The 16,453-nt window shown below is 35.4% G+C and overlaps 1 pseudogene; it reads left to right on the forward strand.

Annotated features, from left to right (window-relative positions):
* Nucleotides 1–1,276: 1,276 nt before the first annotated feature.
* LOC131401016 (phenylalanine--tRNA ligase alpha subunit-like) lies at nt 1,277–4,595 on the forward strand (annotated as a pseudogene).
* Nucleotides 4,596–16,453: the final 11,858 nt, after the last annotated feature.

Raw genomic sequence — 16,453 nt, forward strand, 5'->3', positions numbered from 1 at the left:
AGGAACTAACATACTTCCTCTGGGTCTTGGTGACTATATACTTCTGTATTTCTAGAAGTGAATAGAAAAGCAGAGGACAAAAACTGTCAGTAAATCCTATCAGAAGTTAAGTATGAACCTAATGCTGAATTAATAATTATGCTAAACAATACATATTTGTACACTGTTTTCTATTTAAAAAATATTTTAAATGCATTCTCTCATTTGATTCTCACAAAACCTCTGCATAGATTAGATATTATTATCTTCACGTAACAGATAGGAAAATTAAGGGATTCAAGGAACTATCTAGGGCCATCTAGAACTAAGTAGTGTCAAAAGAAATAGAATCAAATAGAGTCAATTTATTACAAATCCATTATGTTCTATAATACCATAAAAATGAAATCTAGGTGTAAAGGTAGAGAAATCTCCTCCTCCTGTTGTCAAATCTACCATGGACACTAATTTCAATAATTAGACTAAAGGTAAAAATATATTGTCCCTGATCCAAGGAATTATTCTATACTTTGATCATAGTGATTAACACATGGGTGTACACATTTGACAAAACTCATCAAGCTGTACACTTAAAATGGGTGTTTTTTTGTATGTAAATTATACTTCAATAAAGTTGATACATAATACGTTACCTCTGGAAAATAGTGATATTTATATCTGCAAATTTTAACATTCTGCATCATTAGCACATGTAGGAAATAGTTGATATGTAAGCATAATTACTGGCACATAAATTATACAACCATTTTGGTGATTTTTTAAAATGATTATTGAGTTAAGTAACTATGCTTTTGAATCAGCCAGTTATTACATTGGTTTTTTTGATATGCTGGTTTAGGTTTTCTTTTAATATCTATGTTTATAAATTCTACAGGAAAAGTTTTAAAAAATACAAATTCTATTATATGGATAATTCTGACAGTAAAATTTGCATTTAGTACTCTATATGTAAAATGCAGCTGATATTTACAAGAAACAATTATTTAAATTATCTGCAGAGGGTTTATCAAATAATTTAGTGTTTTTAGAACAGGAATCTCAAATTCATAACTGCTTGTCTAATAATACTGTTGATCCAATCAACTTAGGAGTAAACTTAAACATTGAAAAAAAAAACAAAAAACCCTTTAACTAGAAGAAACAATTTTTAAAGTTAATGATTGTGATGAAAACCATAATAAGTTATTTCTTTCTCTTTTTTTTTTTCCCAGTGGGTCAAGAGTCCCTGCTCTGAAGGCGGTCGCGGCTCCGGGGTTACAGCACAACAGGAAGCCAGATGAGGCCGGGTTGGGTAAAACCCGCGGCGCGCACACCGCGTCTGCCGGCGCCACGTCTCTACAGCCTGGCCCAGAAGAAGCCCTGCACGCCTGCCACGTACTTCTCCATTGACCATGTGTTCTGGAACAACACCCTAGATGCCACACACCTGGCCAAGTTCCACCAGCTCGAGGGGATTGCGGCTGATCATGACCTCACCCTGGGCCATCTCATAGGCATCGTGTGGGAGTTCTTCACCAAGCTGAGGATCACCCACCTGCGCTTCAAGCTGGCCTACAATCCCAACACGGCCCAGCATGCAAGTGTTCAGCTACCACCAAGGCCTCATGAAGTGGGAGTCCGGAAACTCCAGGCTCTTCTGCCCTGAGATGCAACTGCCCATGAGGCTCCCCAAGAACCTGTTGATCAATGCCTGGGGCCTCTTGCTGGAGCGCCTGAAGATGATCAGATATGGCATCAACAATATCTGGGAGCTGGTGGACCAGAAGGTGAGGATGGTCTACTTCAGTCCTCTGAGCAGCCTGAACGCCAATCGGGATTCAGGTGTAGATGGAATTTGTAAGGTATGGCTGGAAGGGGAGGAGCTGAGTGGAGAGAGGCATCAGACAGATTGCTTTATAATTCTGTTAAAAGTTGACTAAATTTTGTGGAGTCTATTTCTAGTTTGTTTATTCTGTTCCATCAATCTATGGACCTGTCCTTTCACCAAGACCACACTGTCTTGATTACTGTAGCTTTCAAGTAAATATTCATATTGAAATGTGTGAATCTTCCAATTTTGTTCTGCAGTTTCAAAATCATTTTTGTCTATTCAAGTTTGTTTTTCTGTATAAATTTTAGAGTCACCTTGCAGATATCTACAAAAAATCCTACTGGAGTTTTAATCAGGATTGCACTGAATCTGCAGATCAAATTGGGGATAATTTATTTTTTCACAGTATTGAGTCTTCCAGCCCAAGAACATGGTGTATCTCTATTGGTGTGTAATTACTTTCATTAGTGTTTTATAGTTTTCAACATATAGATCTTGGACATATTTTGTTTGGTTTTTACCTAATAATTTATTTTATTTAGTGCTATGGTAAATTATATTTATTTTTTTAATTCCACTTGTTCATTGCTAGTAGGTAGAAACAAAACTGATATATTTATGTTGACTTTGTATCCTAACATTTGATAATCTCATTTATTTATGCTAGAAAAATTTCTGATTTCAGATTTTCCACATAGAAGATCATTTCATCTGTGAATAGCAAATGTTTTATTTCTACTTTTATGTTCAGTATGCTTTTAATTTATTTCACTTGGTCATTGTATTGGCTAGGATATCTAGCACAGTGTTGAATATGAGTCAGAGGAGAGAGTGTTCTTGCCTTGTTCCTGGTCTTAGAGATAAAGCATACAGGCCTTCACTGCTTAAAATATGATGTTAAGGGGCCAGCCCTGTGGCTTAGTGGTTAAGTGAGCGCACTACACTTCTGGTGGCCTGGTTTGGATCCCAGGCGTGCACCCACACACTGCTTGTCGAGCCATGTTGAGGCGGCGTCACACATACAGCAACTAGAAGGATGTGCAACTATGACATACAACTATCTACTGGGGCTTTGGGGAGAAAACGAGAAGAAAAGGAGGAAGATTGGCAATAAATGTTACCTCAGGGCCAGTCTTCCTCAGCAAAAAGAGGAGGATTGGCATGGATGTTAGCTCAGGGCTGATCTTCCTCAAAGAAAAAAAAAAACGTTATTTAAAAAAAATAAAATAAAATATGATGTTAACAGAAGATTATTATAGATACCTTTGTTGGGTGGAGGAATTCTCTTTTATTCCAAATTTACTGAGAGTTTATCATAAATTGATGTTTTTTTCCAAATGCTTTCTCTGCATCTGTTGATAGGATCTTGAGATTTTGTCTTGTTAGGTCTGTTAATACGATGATCACATTGATTGTTATATAGATATTGAACTTGCCTTGAATTATGGCAATAAACTCCATTTTGTTGTGATGTATTATCTTTAATATTTACTGCTTGATTCTATTTGCTAATATTTGTGTGGAGGATATTTGAGTTTATGTTTGTAATAAGTTATTTCTAAAGCTGCCAATCTTCTGCCAAAAATAGCCAGGAATGACTGAAAAATAAATTCAAATTGACCCGATGGTTATAAGAAATTTGTGTCTTGCTAGGGAGATGCCTTTATTTTTACCTTTAAAAAATAACTATTTGTCTTGGATTTGCCTATAGCATTAAAATGTGTTTTTATTTACTGTGACAAGCAAAATGAATGGTGATTGGAAAGGATGTTGTTTATTTAATACTAACACTAAGAAAAGGCTTTCTTTATAACTTACAGGCACATTTGGGATTTTTGCCCCAGTTTTAAAGAATGACAGCAAAAGCACCTTTGTCTGACATTTAGGATGATTAAATTTTGATAAATCACTTGGCATATTCAGCATGACTCCACAGGGTGCTCTAGCTTTATAAGGCAATGGATCATGTTAGCTTAACTTATATTTAAGGTTTGCTGGCCTGATATTATTGTGTTAGGCAATATTGCTGAAATGGCAACATAAAATTTTGCTGCCATGAGATCAAGTTTGTGCCTGCCCTACACTATATATTAGTTCCATAAAATTTAAAAATGCAATGTTTATTCCGTTTCTAGTAGCATTCTGCAATAGAAATCTGTGCTTAAATATATAAAATTAAGCCTACTTTGTGTGAAAACAGATTTTTTTTTCATTCATGTGTCATTTAAATTCAGGAGTAAAGGTTACTTAGCCACCAAGAAGGTTTATATGAAGCTAAAAGAAAGAAGCCAATTGTGTTTGAGAGTTTTTTTATTTTTGTGAGGGAGATCAGCCCTGAGCTCACATCCATACTAATCCCCTCTTTTTGCTGAGGAAGACCGGCTCTGAGCTAACATCTATTGCCAATCCTCCTCCTTTTTCTTTTTCCCCAAAGCCTCAGTAGATAGTTGTATGTCATAGTTGCACATCCTGCTGGTTGCTGTATGTGGGATGCCCCCTCAGCATGCCTGGAGAAGCGGTGCATTGGTGCGCTCCGAGGATCCGAACCCGGGCCGCCAGTATCGGAGCACATGCACTTAACCGCTAAGCCACGGAGTGGGCCCCAAGAATTCTTTTTTATTATTTTTTTTAATTTAATTAATGTATTTATTTTTTCCCCCAAAGCCCCAGTAGATAGTTGTATGTCATAGCTGCACATCCTTCTAGTTGCTGTATGTGGGATGCGGCGTGAGCATGGCCGGAGAAGCTGTGCGTCGGTGCCCGCCCGGGATCCAAACCTAGGCCGCCAACAGCGGAGTGCATGCACTTAACCGCTAAGCCATGGGGCCGGCCCCCAAGAATTCTTTTTTAAAAGCAGCATATCCTTCTGGCCCCTAATGCCTAATTTTTATGAGCTTACATATATATTGGCTACTACCGAAGCATAATAAGAAATGTAATGAGACATACAAAGGAAGACATTATAATAGTACAGTGTTCATAAAACATGTACCGTCTATGACATCCTACTTTGAAAATATATGTTGAAGGAAAAATACTAAATAAAATGGAATAATGAGTCTCACTCAATTTTGAAAGGACAAAATTAGTTTCTTACATGTGTTTATTAAACCATTTGAAGAAAAAATTTACAAATAAAGAGTGTGACAGAAAATCAGTTATCATTGGAAAATAATTTGAAAAATATAGAGAAGGCAAAGTATCATTTTGGCAAAGAAGAAAAAAGGAGACAAAATAATACACAGCTTATTCCTATCCCCGCATATTAAAAAAGTCAACAAAGGCCAGCCCAGGTGACCTAGTGGTTAAGTTGGGCTCGTTCTGCTTTGGCGGCCTGGGTTCAATTCCCAGGCACAGACCTACACCACTAGTCTGTCACTGGCCATGCTGTGGTGGCGACCCACATGCAAAAAGAGGAAGATTAGCAACAGATGTTAGCTCATGACGAATCTTCCTCAGCAAAAAAAAAAAAATCAACAAATACTGTTTCTTTTAAATAAAGCATAAAACTATTGAAAGTGTGGCTCCTTACCTGCTAACTATAAAATGATCTTATTGTTAACTACTTATAGAACAATATTGAACACATAAAATTTGTCACAACTTATAACCATTTAATAATTTCTTGTTTAACAATTATGTATAATTCTATGGAAGTATCTTTTTGATTGGTATATTTTCAAGCATTTATTTCATTTTCTTGCCAAAATAGGACAAATTAAGTAAAATGGTAGCTTTATTTTTTACCTCAAATATATACTATTGTAAATGGGAAAATAGTAAAATGGACTTTTGGTATTTTGTATAAAAGTGACTATAACTGTTTCTAAGTTCTTAGATGTAAGAGATAATTTATGTGAGTAAAATTACCTTTTTAATTGTATCGAACCAGACTCATCTGCTAAGTAATGCAAAATAAAATAAGATATAAACAATTTCAAGATAGCAATGTAATAAATAATGTCAGGAAATATAATTTTATTTTTTACATAATTTTTCCCTAAATTAAATTGATTTAATGTATTGGGAGAAATAAAATAGCATTTGTTATATATGAACTACTTGGAAAAGGGAATTTAGTATTATTTATTTGTCGATTCTATAAATCTATGAACACCAAGCATTGTAAGGGATAAATTGATAAATATTAATATTTACTGATGGATTGTGAACATCATAGGTTAAATAAAAGGAAATTTTCTTCAGGTAATGATCTATTTATCCCACTTTTTTTTCTAACTGTGCTTAAATCTCGGTATACAAATGTGGTAAATTTTTAAAGTTATCCAACCTTAAAAAACTTATTTTGTGATGTTCATTTAATTTTAAATTTTTAAGAACAATTGAAAAATATTCCAAAATTAGTCAACTGCAATTGAAAAATATTCAGCCCATTAAATTAAGGGACATATAAAAATATTGACTGATCATATCCCTTTCATTGTAATATCAATTAAGCATAATTAATTATGTTGGAAATTGTCTTGCAATCATAATTATTAGCAAGCATTTGTGTTGGGTACATTTATGTATAGGTAGAAAATTTAGTCAATCTAATATATACTTTGGAAATTATTCTAAAGTTATGTGTTACTCTAAGAGGGCTGTCAAATTGACTTTATGGGAATCCATAGATCAGGAGTAACAGTTTATGTTACTTTACCTGGTCATCAAGCACTATTGAAACACATAGTTGCTGGCCAGAGTGTTGTGACAGCCAAGATTTCATCCTAAACCCTATCATCAAGGTGGAAAAACAAATACATTCATTGTTAATATTTTAATGAAACATTCCTCGTGTGTACAGTCTTTAAAATAAATGCTCTGCAAATTTTTTTTCTATAGTCAGTTTAAACTTTATTCAGTGTTTACTATAGTTAGTTATACAGTGAGTATAAATAAGGTAACTTTTTTATTTAGTATAAACTACAATGACTTTCACGCCTTCTTAAAATGTCACGCAGTTTTATTTGGATTTCCCTAAAGGAATGCTTTATATGTGTTATACAGAAAATTATTTTCTGTAATTACCACGTAGTATCCACTATGTGGGCCATTAAGGGGGAAAAGGTGTGTGTGTAACATTTATAAATAAAACAAGAAGATGATTTAATTTCCTTCCAGTGTCATAAAGGAGCATTATTTAACAGACTCATTGAACTATTATTAATTATGTAGAAAAATGCACTTATATTTATATTTGTTATTTACTCTGTGATTAGCACCCAGACATTATGGAGTACATGTTAACGTCTGGACTTCTGACTCGAAGTAAAGATAATTTCAATGCTATATTTTTAATGGTCTGTAGGACATCAAACAGTTTTGTATCTATTAAAGTATTTAATTTAGCATTCCTTTGACTGACTGGTTATATAAATCTCCATTTCTCAAATTATTTTTTGAACTGGCTTTACCATCTTACTAGTTCCTTAATTGATTAATATTTTGAATAAACATATTTGATGCATATTTGTTCTATATTTGCACGAGACTCCTGTTTACAAATCTGGAAAAATATATTTTATAGACTCTACCTATTGTAATTTCACCAATTTGACAAGTAGGAAATCTATGTTTTTAAGAATTTTCTTTCGATACTAATTTTCTCTAGATTACAGCTAAAGGCAGAGTATGATGTCACTCCTTTAGATTTCTTCTGGAGGCTGACTCAGTCATTATCACAAAGTGTTTAATGAAGTTTAAAAAATGAGGTGAATTTCCTCTAGTTATTTAATACATTTGATGCTTTATAAGGCCCTTCATTTATGCTTTAGAATTCTACTTTCGAAACGTGTTCAGGAAGACATGAATTGTGCTGTATCTCTACAGCTTCAAGGCAGACTTTTATACAAGCTATCAAAAGCTTAAAAGAGCTTATCTGTCTTCCTGGAAACAATCTTTTCACAATACATAACTTTGCTGTTACATGTATGAGAGATGGAATAGGAAAGAATTGGCTCAGTTTAAAGAAAATAATATTCCCGTAGATCACTGACTATCTAAATGTGATAAAGCATTAATCTCTCTGTGATGATGTTGAAAATATTGACAGTCTCCTTCAACATATGTGTTTCCTATCCCAATAGCTCATCTGCAGACTAATCTTCCAGATTTCAGCTGTCTCTTTGCATATTTCCTGACAAAGCATTTCCCTGTCATTTGGATTGTGTGTTTTGCCATTCTTACCCTAAAACATGTATCTCAACAGGCTAAAGATAAGATTAAAACCTTTAGGAACATAAATACTATTCTTTTTCAAATTCTCAAATGCATTATGTTGTTTGAAGATTTACATTTGTATTGCAAATACTTACTAATTCATAAACTTCAAAATGTCCCCTCATTTTTTTCTTTGGTCAAGCTCCAGAGTTCCTTGGCATCACTTCCAAGATAATGTTATTACTTTGTAGTTTGGCAATCATTTATTTCTGAATGTTAACTAACAAGATGTATTAGATTTTGAGTCATTCTACCATGCTATTGTGTCTTCTTTGATCTTTCATTTATGAGCCTTAATTGACAAAAATTTCCTCCAGTTATGTATAATTTATATCATTATCAAGGCTGATTATGTCACTTAGAGTGTTAAAATTGATAAATGAGGTTTCCATATTTTCTCACATCATTTAATTTTAGGACACGCGATTAAATGAATTTTTTTAAGCCTTTGCCAGCAAATTGGATGTTTTTAAAATGTCTATTTTGCTTTAGATTGAATCAAGAACAGAGATAGTGTTGGATTTTACAGCAAACAAAAAGCTCTAGCTATGTAAGTGAGTCAGAAATAAAAATTCTGAGTTTCACATTATTTCTGTCAAGGTAAAAATTGCTACATGTATTGAGAACCATGAATATTTTTAGCCGTTTTTCAGAATTTCTGCTCATCTGTTATAGATAAATAATTTCAAGAATTGTAAGCAGAAATTCTAGGTATATAGCCAATAGCATGTTTTCCAGTTTATTCTACCTCTAAGTTTATTTGGGAAGACAGCAGGCAAAAAGGCAATACGTATTTTAGGCACTTCTTTGTGAGATAATAAGCAATTTGAAAATATATATCTTACTGGGCCGGCCTAGTGGCGTAGCAGTTAAGTGCGCGCGCTCTGCTGCAGTGGCCTGGGGTTCGCAGGTTTGGATCCCTGGTGCGCACCGACGTACTGCTTGTCAAGCCATGCTGTGGCGGCGTCCCATATAAAGTAGAGGAAGATGGGCACGGATGTCAGCCCAGGGCCAATCTTCCTCAGCAAAAAGAGGAGGACTGGCATCAGATGTTAGCACAGGGCTGATCTTCCTCACACAGACACACACAAAAATATATATATATATATTTGTCTATATATATATATATATATGTATATTACTGAGGAACCTACATTTTGGGTGAAAAAGAACAATCTTCCATCCTTGCAATTATTAAGGAGTATCGCTTGTCAGGTATATGACCTTGGAAAAGTCTCATTTCCTTCATCTGTGAAATCTGGATAATTATTGTACTTTCCTCATAGGGTTATAGTGAGAATAGGATATTTGCCAAAGCACATAAAAGATTGCATGGTACGTTTGGATGCATTTAGTTAATTTTAATTATAATGATAATCCTTATAATTATTACTATTTTTAGATAAGAATATTTCAATAAGAAATATGACTGTATTTTCATAGTACTTTAAGAACAATTATTTTCATATATATATATATAATCAGTATAGTCCTGATTGATAGAAAAAACAACTCTTATCCAGACTTTATAAACAAGGAAATTAAGATTGAAATATTCCTAATATACTATGAAATGCCCAGATAACTGATAAATTGATACTGAAATAGCAAGGCCTCAAATTCAGATCTTCTGATTCCAAATCCAAAATTCTTTCCATTATACCAAAATAAAAGAATTCAAGCCTTTTGAGTGAGAAAAGGCAGTATGTCCTAACCCCTGGAGTCTTTTTTCCTCCACCAATTCTGGAAAGCACTTGCTTTTTACAGCCTCAACAAATCTGAGAGTCATTAGACATACAAGTAGATACTTAAAAAAAATGAAGAAATATTTAGATAAACCAAAAAAAAAGTCACAATAGTAAATCTGAGCTATAAATTTACTAACCCACAAAATATATAAAATGGACATTAGAAGACAATGCTGAAAGCAAAACCATCAGTGGCAGCTTGAGTAGCTCAATGATGGATCAATCCTAATCGATTATAGATCTGTCTGGGTGCCCTGGAACAACATATAAACAAAACACATAACAGATAGACTAGTCACAGAGAGAAAATTGTTAAATTGCCAACTCCTACCCTTATAGTAATGGTAGCAAGGGATCCCATAGTTTTTTCTAAGAATATTGATGATTTTCCCAGCATAAGCAATGTGCTTAGAGTACCAGAGTTGCATGATTCTTTCAGAATTTCAGAAAGTAGATATTCAAAGGTGATCTCACAGTTTTCATTACTGAGTAGAATAATATTGCACAAAGGGATACATGATGAAAAGAAAATAAATATATATATTGTTTTACATTATTTGAATAATTACTTAATATTGAATTGATGATATTATATAAATTACATAGTCTTTACTATTTGAGCAAAAACTCACTTATGAAACATCAGTTATCATGACTTTTTCAAGAATCTTTCTTTGCTCTGTCCCCTACTCTGAAATTGCTATATCAAAACATTTGCTCAAGCACATTCATTTCTCCACTTGGAACTTAAACCATTTAAGCTCAGACCTCAGAGTAATATAATATATCATTTCTTCTAATGTCTCTTTCTGAAATACAGCAAAGACTGACAAGATGGCTGTACTGGTCAGGATTAATCTAGAGAAACAGAACATCATATAGAATATATATAAACATACAGACACATGTGTACATGTATACACACATGTTTGCATATATGTAATAAATATGTGTATTCATTATAAAGAATATGTATTTATTATAAGTAATGTGTGTATTTTCACACAAGTATGTATTTATTTTGAGGAACTGGCATATATAATTGTGGCTACTGACTAAGCAAGTCTAAAATCCATGGGGTAGGCAGTCAGGAAGAGAAGGGAAGATCACGGGCAGGATGAAACCCCAAATGCACAGGCTGATGCTTGTTGTCCACAGGCTAAAATCTCTTAACTTGGGAAATGTCTATACCTTTTTTTAAAGGTCTTCCAATTGATTAAGTCAGGCAGGCCTTTATGATTCACTTCAAACCAACTGATTAGGAACTTCAGTCGCGTCTACCAAATTGCTTCACAGCTGTTCCTTGTAGTGTTTACCTAAATAATGGGAGTTGTGTGCTTGTTAACAAAAGTACTGCTGCCTTCCTTCTGTCCTTCAACTCTTTTAAGAGAATGTCATTTGTAGCCACCCTAATCAGAAGCATACTAGAAAGGGAATTCTGGGGACTATAGTCCTGCTTCGCCAAATTGATGTATTAAAAGCCATTCCGGTGGCATTTTTCCTTTCTTCTGTAATTCTAATACATTTAGCTTTGATAACTGGTTTTCTGATGATGCTTTGGGATGATGCTTTGGGAAGATCAACAATTTGAAAGTTATACCAAGATCCGTTTGAGACTCCTTCACTGTGGCAACCCAAAACTCTTGACTCAAAAGCAGTGTTCTCCAATGAGGGAGCTTGAGACGCACTTAGTAGTCTGTTCAACTGCAAAAATGGCTAAGTTTCTCATTGTCTTCTGAGTTCTATTTTCTTTTCATTGAAATCAGATCAAATGTGAGACTTTAAGACATTGTCTCCAAGGAAGTAAGATCTCTTTTAGGAATCCTTTGGATATCTGATCTTATCTGAAAAACTTTCATCCTTGGAAAATGATCTTACTGTCAACACTACTATTTGTCAGTGTTCATCAATTTTTTAGTGTTAAGTCTATAAGACATTCTTAGGGAAAAGAATGATCATAGGCCTTAATAAATTTATTGCCTGAGCTGGCTCTTAGGTCTGAGTTCAGAACATAGCTCCTCAGAACAGCAACTTTTGGACAAATGTTGCCTCAGATCACTTATAAAAACCTATGAGAATTTTCCTCGGGCTATCTTGCTTTATCTATGAGACTCCTGTCTGTGAAAAGCCTCCTCTCTAAACCTTCCATATGCTGGGAGACCTTGGTTGTGAGGTGGAGTTGGAAGCACAAGACACAAGTTGCATAAGAAACTTTTAGACTGACCTTTGCCAGACTCTCATGAGTTTTTCCTCATGTAAACAGAACTTCATGACCCCTCCAAGCCAGACCATTAAGAACTATTAATGTCATTCATTGAATTACCACTCTAAATAACATAATTTCATCAGAGATAATTCAGAATTATAGTGGCCATTTTGAGGAACTTTTGAGGTAAAAAATTTATTTTTATATAAGAGTTTCCCTACAATATAAACTAAGTAAATTCCAAAATATTTAAAGGTCTGTACTTGTTTAATCTGTGAGGAAGCTAAACTGTTTTCCAAAGTGGTTGTAACATGTTACATTCCCACCAGGAATGTATGACGTTTCCTTGCCAACACTTACAACTGTCTGTATTTTTTTATTATGAAAAATCTAGTGAGTGTAAAATGGTGTCTCATTGTGGTTTTAATTTGCATTTTTCTAATGTATACTTTGTCTATTTTTAATTAGTGTGTTTGTCTAATATGTAGAAGTACAGTAGATTTGACTTTTATGATCCTGTTATCCTGAAACTGTTTAACTCATTTATTAGTTTGAATAGCATCTTTGTCTGCCACTTTATCTTCAGTTATTATTGGATCTGCTGGATCATATGACCCAAGTGGCAGAGAAGCTCGCTCTGCAGCCTGAACCTGTTGCAGAGCCTTCTCCTGATCCGGGCCCCACACAAAACAAGCAGCTTTTCAGGAAACTCTGTAAATGGACTGGAGTAGCATAAAGAAATGAGGGGTATGTTGCCTCCAAAATGTAACGAAGCCCTCTAGGCATTGTGCCTCTTTTTTGGTTGTCAGAGGGGACAGATGCAACAACTTAACCAATAACTTAGAACGGATATCTTGACATGCCCCATATCACTGGACTCTTAGAAATTTCACTGAGGTGGAAGCCTTCTAAATTTTTGTCCTATTTATTTCCCATTCTCTGGCATGCCAATAAGTCTTGCCAATAAGACTTACCAATAAGTCTAGGGTATTTGCTACTTCTTGCTCTTTATGTCCTATCAGTATAATGTTATCAAAATAATTGACCAGTGTGATGTCTTGTAGAAGAGACAGGTGATCAAGAACCCTGCAAACTAAATTATAACATAGGGCTGGAGAGTTGACATAGCCCTGAGGTAGAGCAGTGAAGGTGTATTGCTGGCTTTGCCAGCTAAAACACACTGCTCCTGGTGGTCTCTGATAACAGCTATTGAGAAAAAAGCATTTGCCAGATCAATGACTACATACCAGGTCCCAGGGGATGTGTTATGAAACCACATCTGATTCGGCAGCTGCAACTGGAGTCACTATCTGGTTAAGTTTATGAAAATCCACCATAATTCTCCAAGATCCATCTGTTTTCTGCACAGGCCGAATAGGCTAGTTAAATGGGCATGTGGTAAAATCATCATCCCTGCATCCTTCAGGTCTGTGGTGGCATTAACCTCTACAATCCCTCCAGGAAAGAGGTACTGCTTTTAGTTTACTATTTTCCTAGGTAGAGACAGTGACATTTTGAGTCCCCTGGAATTAGAAAGATTCACAGTATACATTTTTGGTAGTGCACTGGGATTCTTTCTCAAGGGGACCCAGCCTACCCTTCATTCAACGGGTTCTGAGTTTGTAAACTGGCTCAAGTCTGGGAATTGATCAAGGGGCTGCGACTCTCTGTTTTTGTAATTCAAGTTAGCCTTTTGTACACTTGACCTAGAACTTTCCTGCTTATATAAATTAATTAAGAATTCATTAGGCTTTCTGTCTATTTCACTTATAGGAATGCCATGAGAAACTAGCCAATGCCATAGGTCTATGACAGACAGACTATTCTGATTGCCACTTTGGCTCTGCTGGCCACCACAGTAACCATGTCCACTTCGCTTTGGTGATTGAGTGCCACCACTTGACCCCTGTCACCTCAGAATCCAATTATTTCCACTGGATTTGGGTTCCCAATTCAGTGGCTACAGTTCCCACCTTAAGATCACACTTACAGAGAAGTGTCATCACAGAAATCTTCAAGGATGCCAGGCTCCCCACAAAAATTTATTTCTCACTGTATTAGTGAAAGATATATCTTCTGTAACCTCCCACTGTGGATGTGAGTAGGTAATACAGGACAAATCCACTTGAACTTTCCAATCCCCCTCAGCCTTTGAATCCTTTTCTCTACATTGCACTAAGACTGGTCAGGTGTTTTCAATTCACTCACTGTGGGCCATATTTTGATCCATGTTTCAACCAACCAACCAAACTGTTAGAGCTCTTTCTAGCTCCCTGCGTTGCAATATTCGATACAGAAATCTCTGCTTAGTGAACCCATATCAATAAATTCAGCCTCATCCAACTTTTTGTTCCATCCACAATCATCCCACACCCTTTGTTTCCATTCCTACACATTCCCCACATTTCTGTCTGTATAAATTAGAAAACTCAAGTAGTTCTTTTGGAGTGTACTGCACCTCCCCATGGGTCACACTTTGTACCTCACCTTTTCAGGCCTGCTGAGACTTGAATCTAGTTATAGAACTAGAAGCAAAGAGGAGTGGTGATGATTGGTCTTGAGGAGACTCAGCATTGATTTGCATGGCAACTACCTCAGGCAAGGCCATTACAATTGCCTCAGTCTATGAATTGTTAATCCCCTCAGACTGAGGTGGAAAGGCTGATACCACTGGGTATAGGGAGGATGATATTGGGGGACAGGAGGCCACTTCCACTGAGATAAAGAAGGCCGCTTCTGCTGGGGATGGAGAGTCCACTTCCACTGGGCCTAGAGAGGCCACTTTCACTGTAGGTGAGGTGTTCTCTTCTATGGACAAAGACGACTCATCAGAATTTAAGGGCTCAATGTCCCCAGTTTCATCAGGGTCTTCTCATGCAGCCCCATCCCAATTAACAGGATTCTATTCTTTCCCAGTCAGTGCTCTCACTTTAACAGTAGACACTTCCTAGGAAGCTAGGAGTCAACTGTGTTGTAATTCAGCTATCACAGGATGGGATTCTGTGTTTGACTTTCAGCAATCCTAGCTCTGCTGCCACAGAACATAGGGTATCCTTCAGGGCACACATAGACACCTGCAGTTCATTTATACAGCGCTTGAGCTGGGAATTCAAATCCCTGAACTCATCCTTTTCTTTTACCACTTTGTCCATAGACATTAGGAGCAACCAGCCGATCTCATTATATTAGTTACTTTTCCAAAAATTTTCAAAAATATACATACGGTCACTCAGAAACTTGCTTATCATAAGTGGTTCATTAGGAGTATTCAGTGAATATATTTTGCCTATCTCTTTTGCAAGTTCATGCCATGGACTATCAGAGCTCTCTTTAGAGTCATTAGCATCTTTAATCAGATTAGGGAGCCAATTCAAGATATCCCAGACCAATTCAGGAAACTCATTCGTAAAATTCTGTTTCTCCACAGAGGATTTTTAGGAAAATAAAATATTCTCTATGATATCATAATGGTGGATACACGTCATTGTGCATTTGTCCAAATGCATAGACTGCACAAAAACAATGGACTTTGGGTGATTAAGATATGTCAACGTAGCTTCATCATTTGTAACACATGTACCACACTGGTGGGGAATGTTGATGATAGGGAGGCTACGCATGTGTGGGGGCTATGCATATATGGGAAATCTCTGCACATTCCCCTCAATTTTTCTGTGTACCTAAAACTACTCTAAGAAAGTAAAATCTTAACTTAAAAAATTTTGTTTCTCTAGAACCACTCTTGATATCAAAATCTGTATTAGTCAGCATACTCCAGAGTAACAGAACCAATAGGATATACTATATCTAGCTCTATCTCTATCTCTATCGCTGTCTTTGTTGGAAGAGTTTTGATTACTGGTTCAATGCCTTTACTAGTTACAGGTCCATTCAGGTTTTCTATTTCTATATGATTCAGTATTGGTAGGTTTTGTGTTTCTAGGAATTTATCTATTTCATCTACATTATCCAATATCTTGCCACACAGTTATTCATAGGATTTTCTTATACTACTTTTTTTTTCTGTAGAATTGGTAATAATGTCCCCACTTTTCTTTCTGATTTTAGTAATTTGAGTCTTCTGTCTTTTTTTCTTAGTCAGTCTAGTTAAAGGTTTGCCAACTTTCTTGATCTTTTAGAAGAATAAGCTTTTGTTTTCATTAGTAACTCTTTTGTTTTTCTCTCATTTATCTCTGCTCTAATCTTTTTTTCCTTCCTTCTGCTAGCTTTGGGTTTAGCTTGTTCTTCATTTTATAGTTCTAGTGTCGTAAAATTAGGTATTCATTGGGATTATATTTAACATCCTAAAGTTATTATACTCTAATTTGAATTTATGCAATCTTAACTTCAATAACATACAAAAAAATTTGCTCCTTTGTGACTCTGTCTCCACTCCTTCCATTTATTAATGTCACAAAATTACACCTTAATAACTCTATGTCTAAAAACAAAAACTAAAAATTGTTT

Source organism: Diceros bicornis, chromosome 4 (assembly GCF_020826845.1).
Source record: "Diceros bicornis minor isolate mBicDic1 chromosome 4, mDicBic1.mat.cur, whole genome shotgun sequence".
In the NCBI taxonomy this organism is placed as follows: domain Eukaryota; kingdom Metazoa; phylum Chordata; class Mammalia; order Perissodactyla; family Rhinocerotidae; genus Diceros; species Diceros bicornis.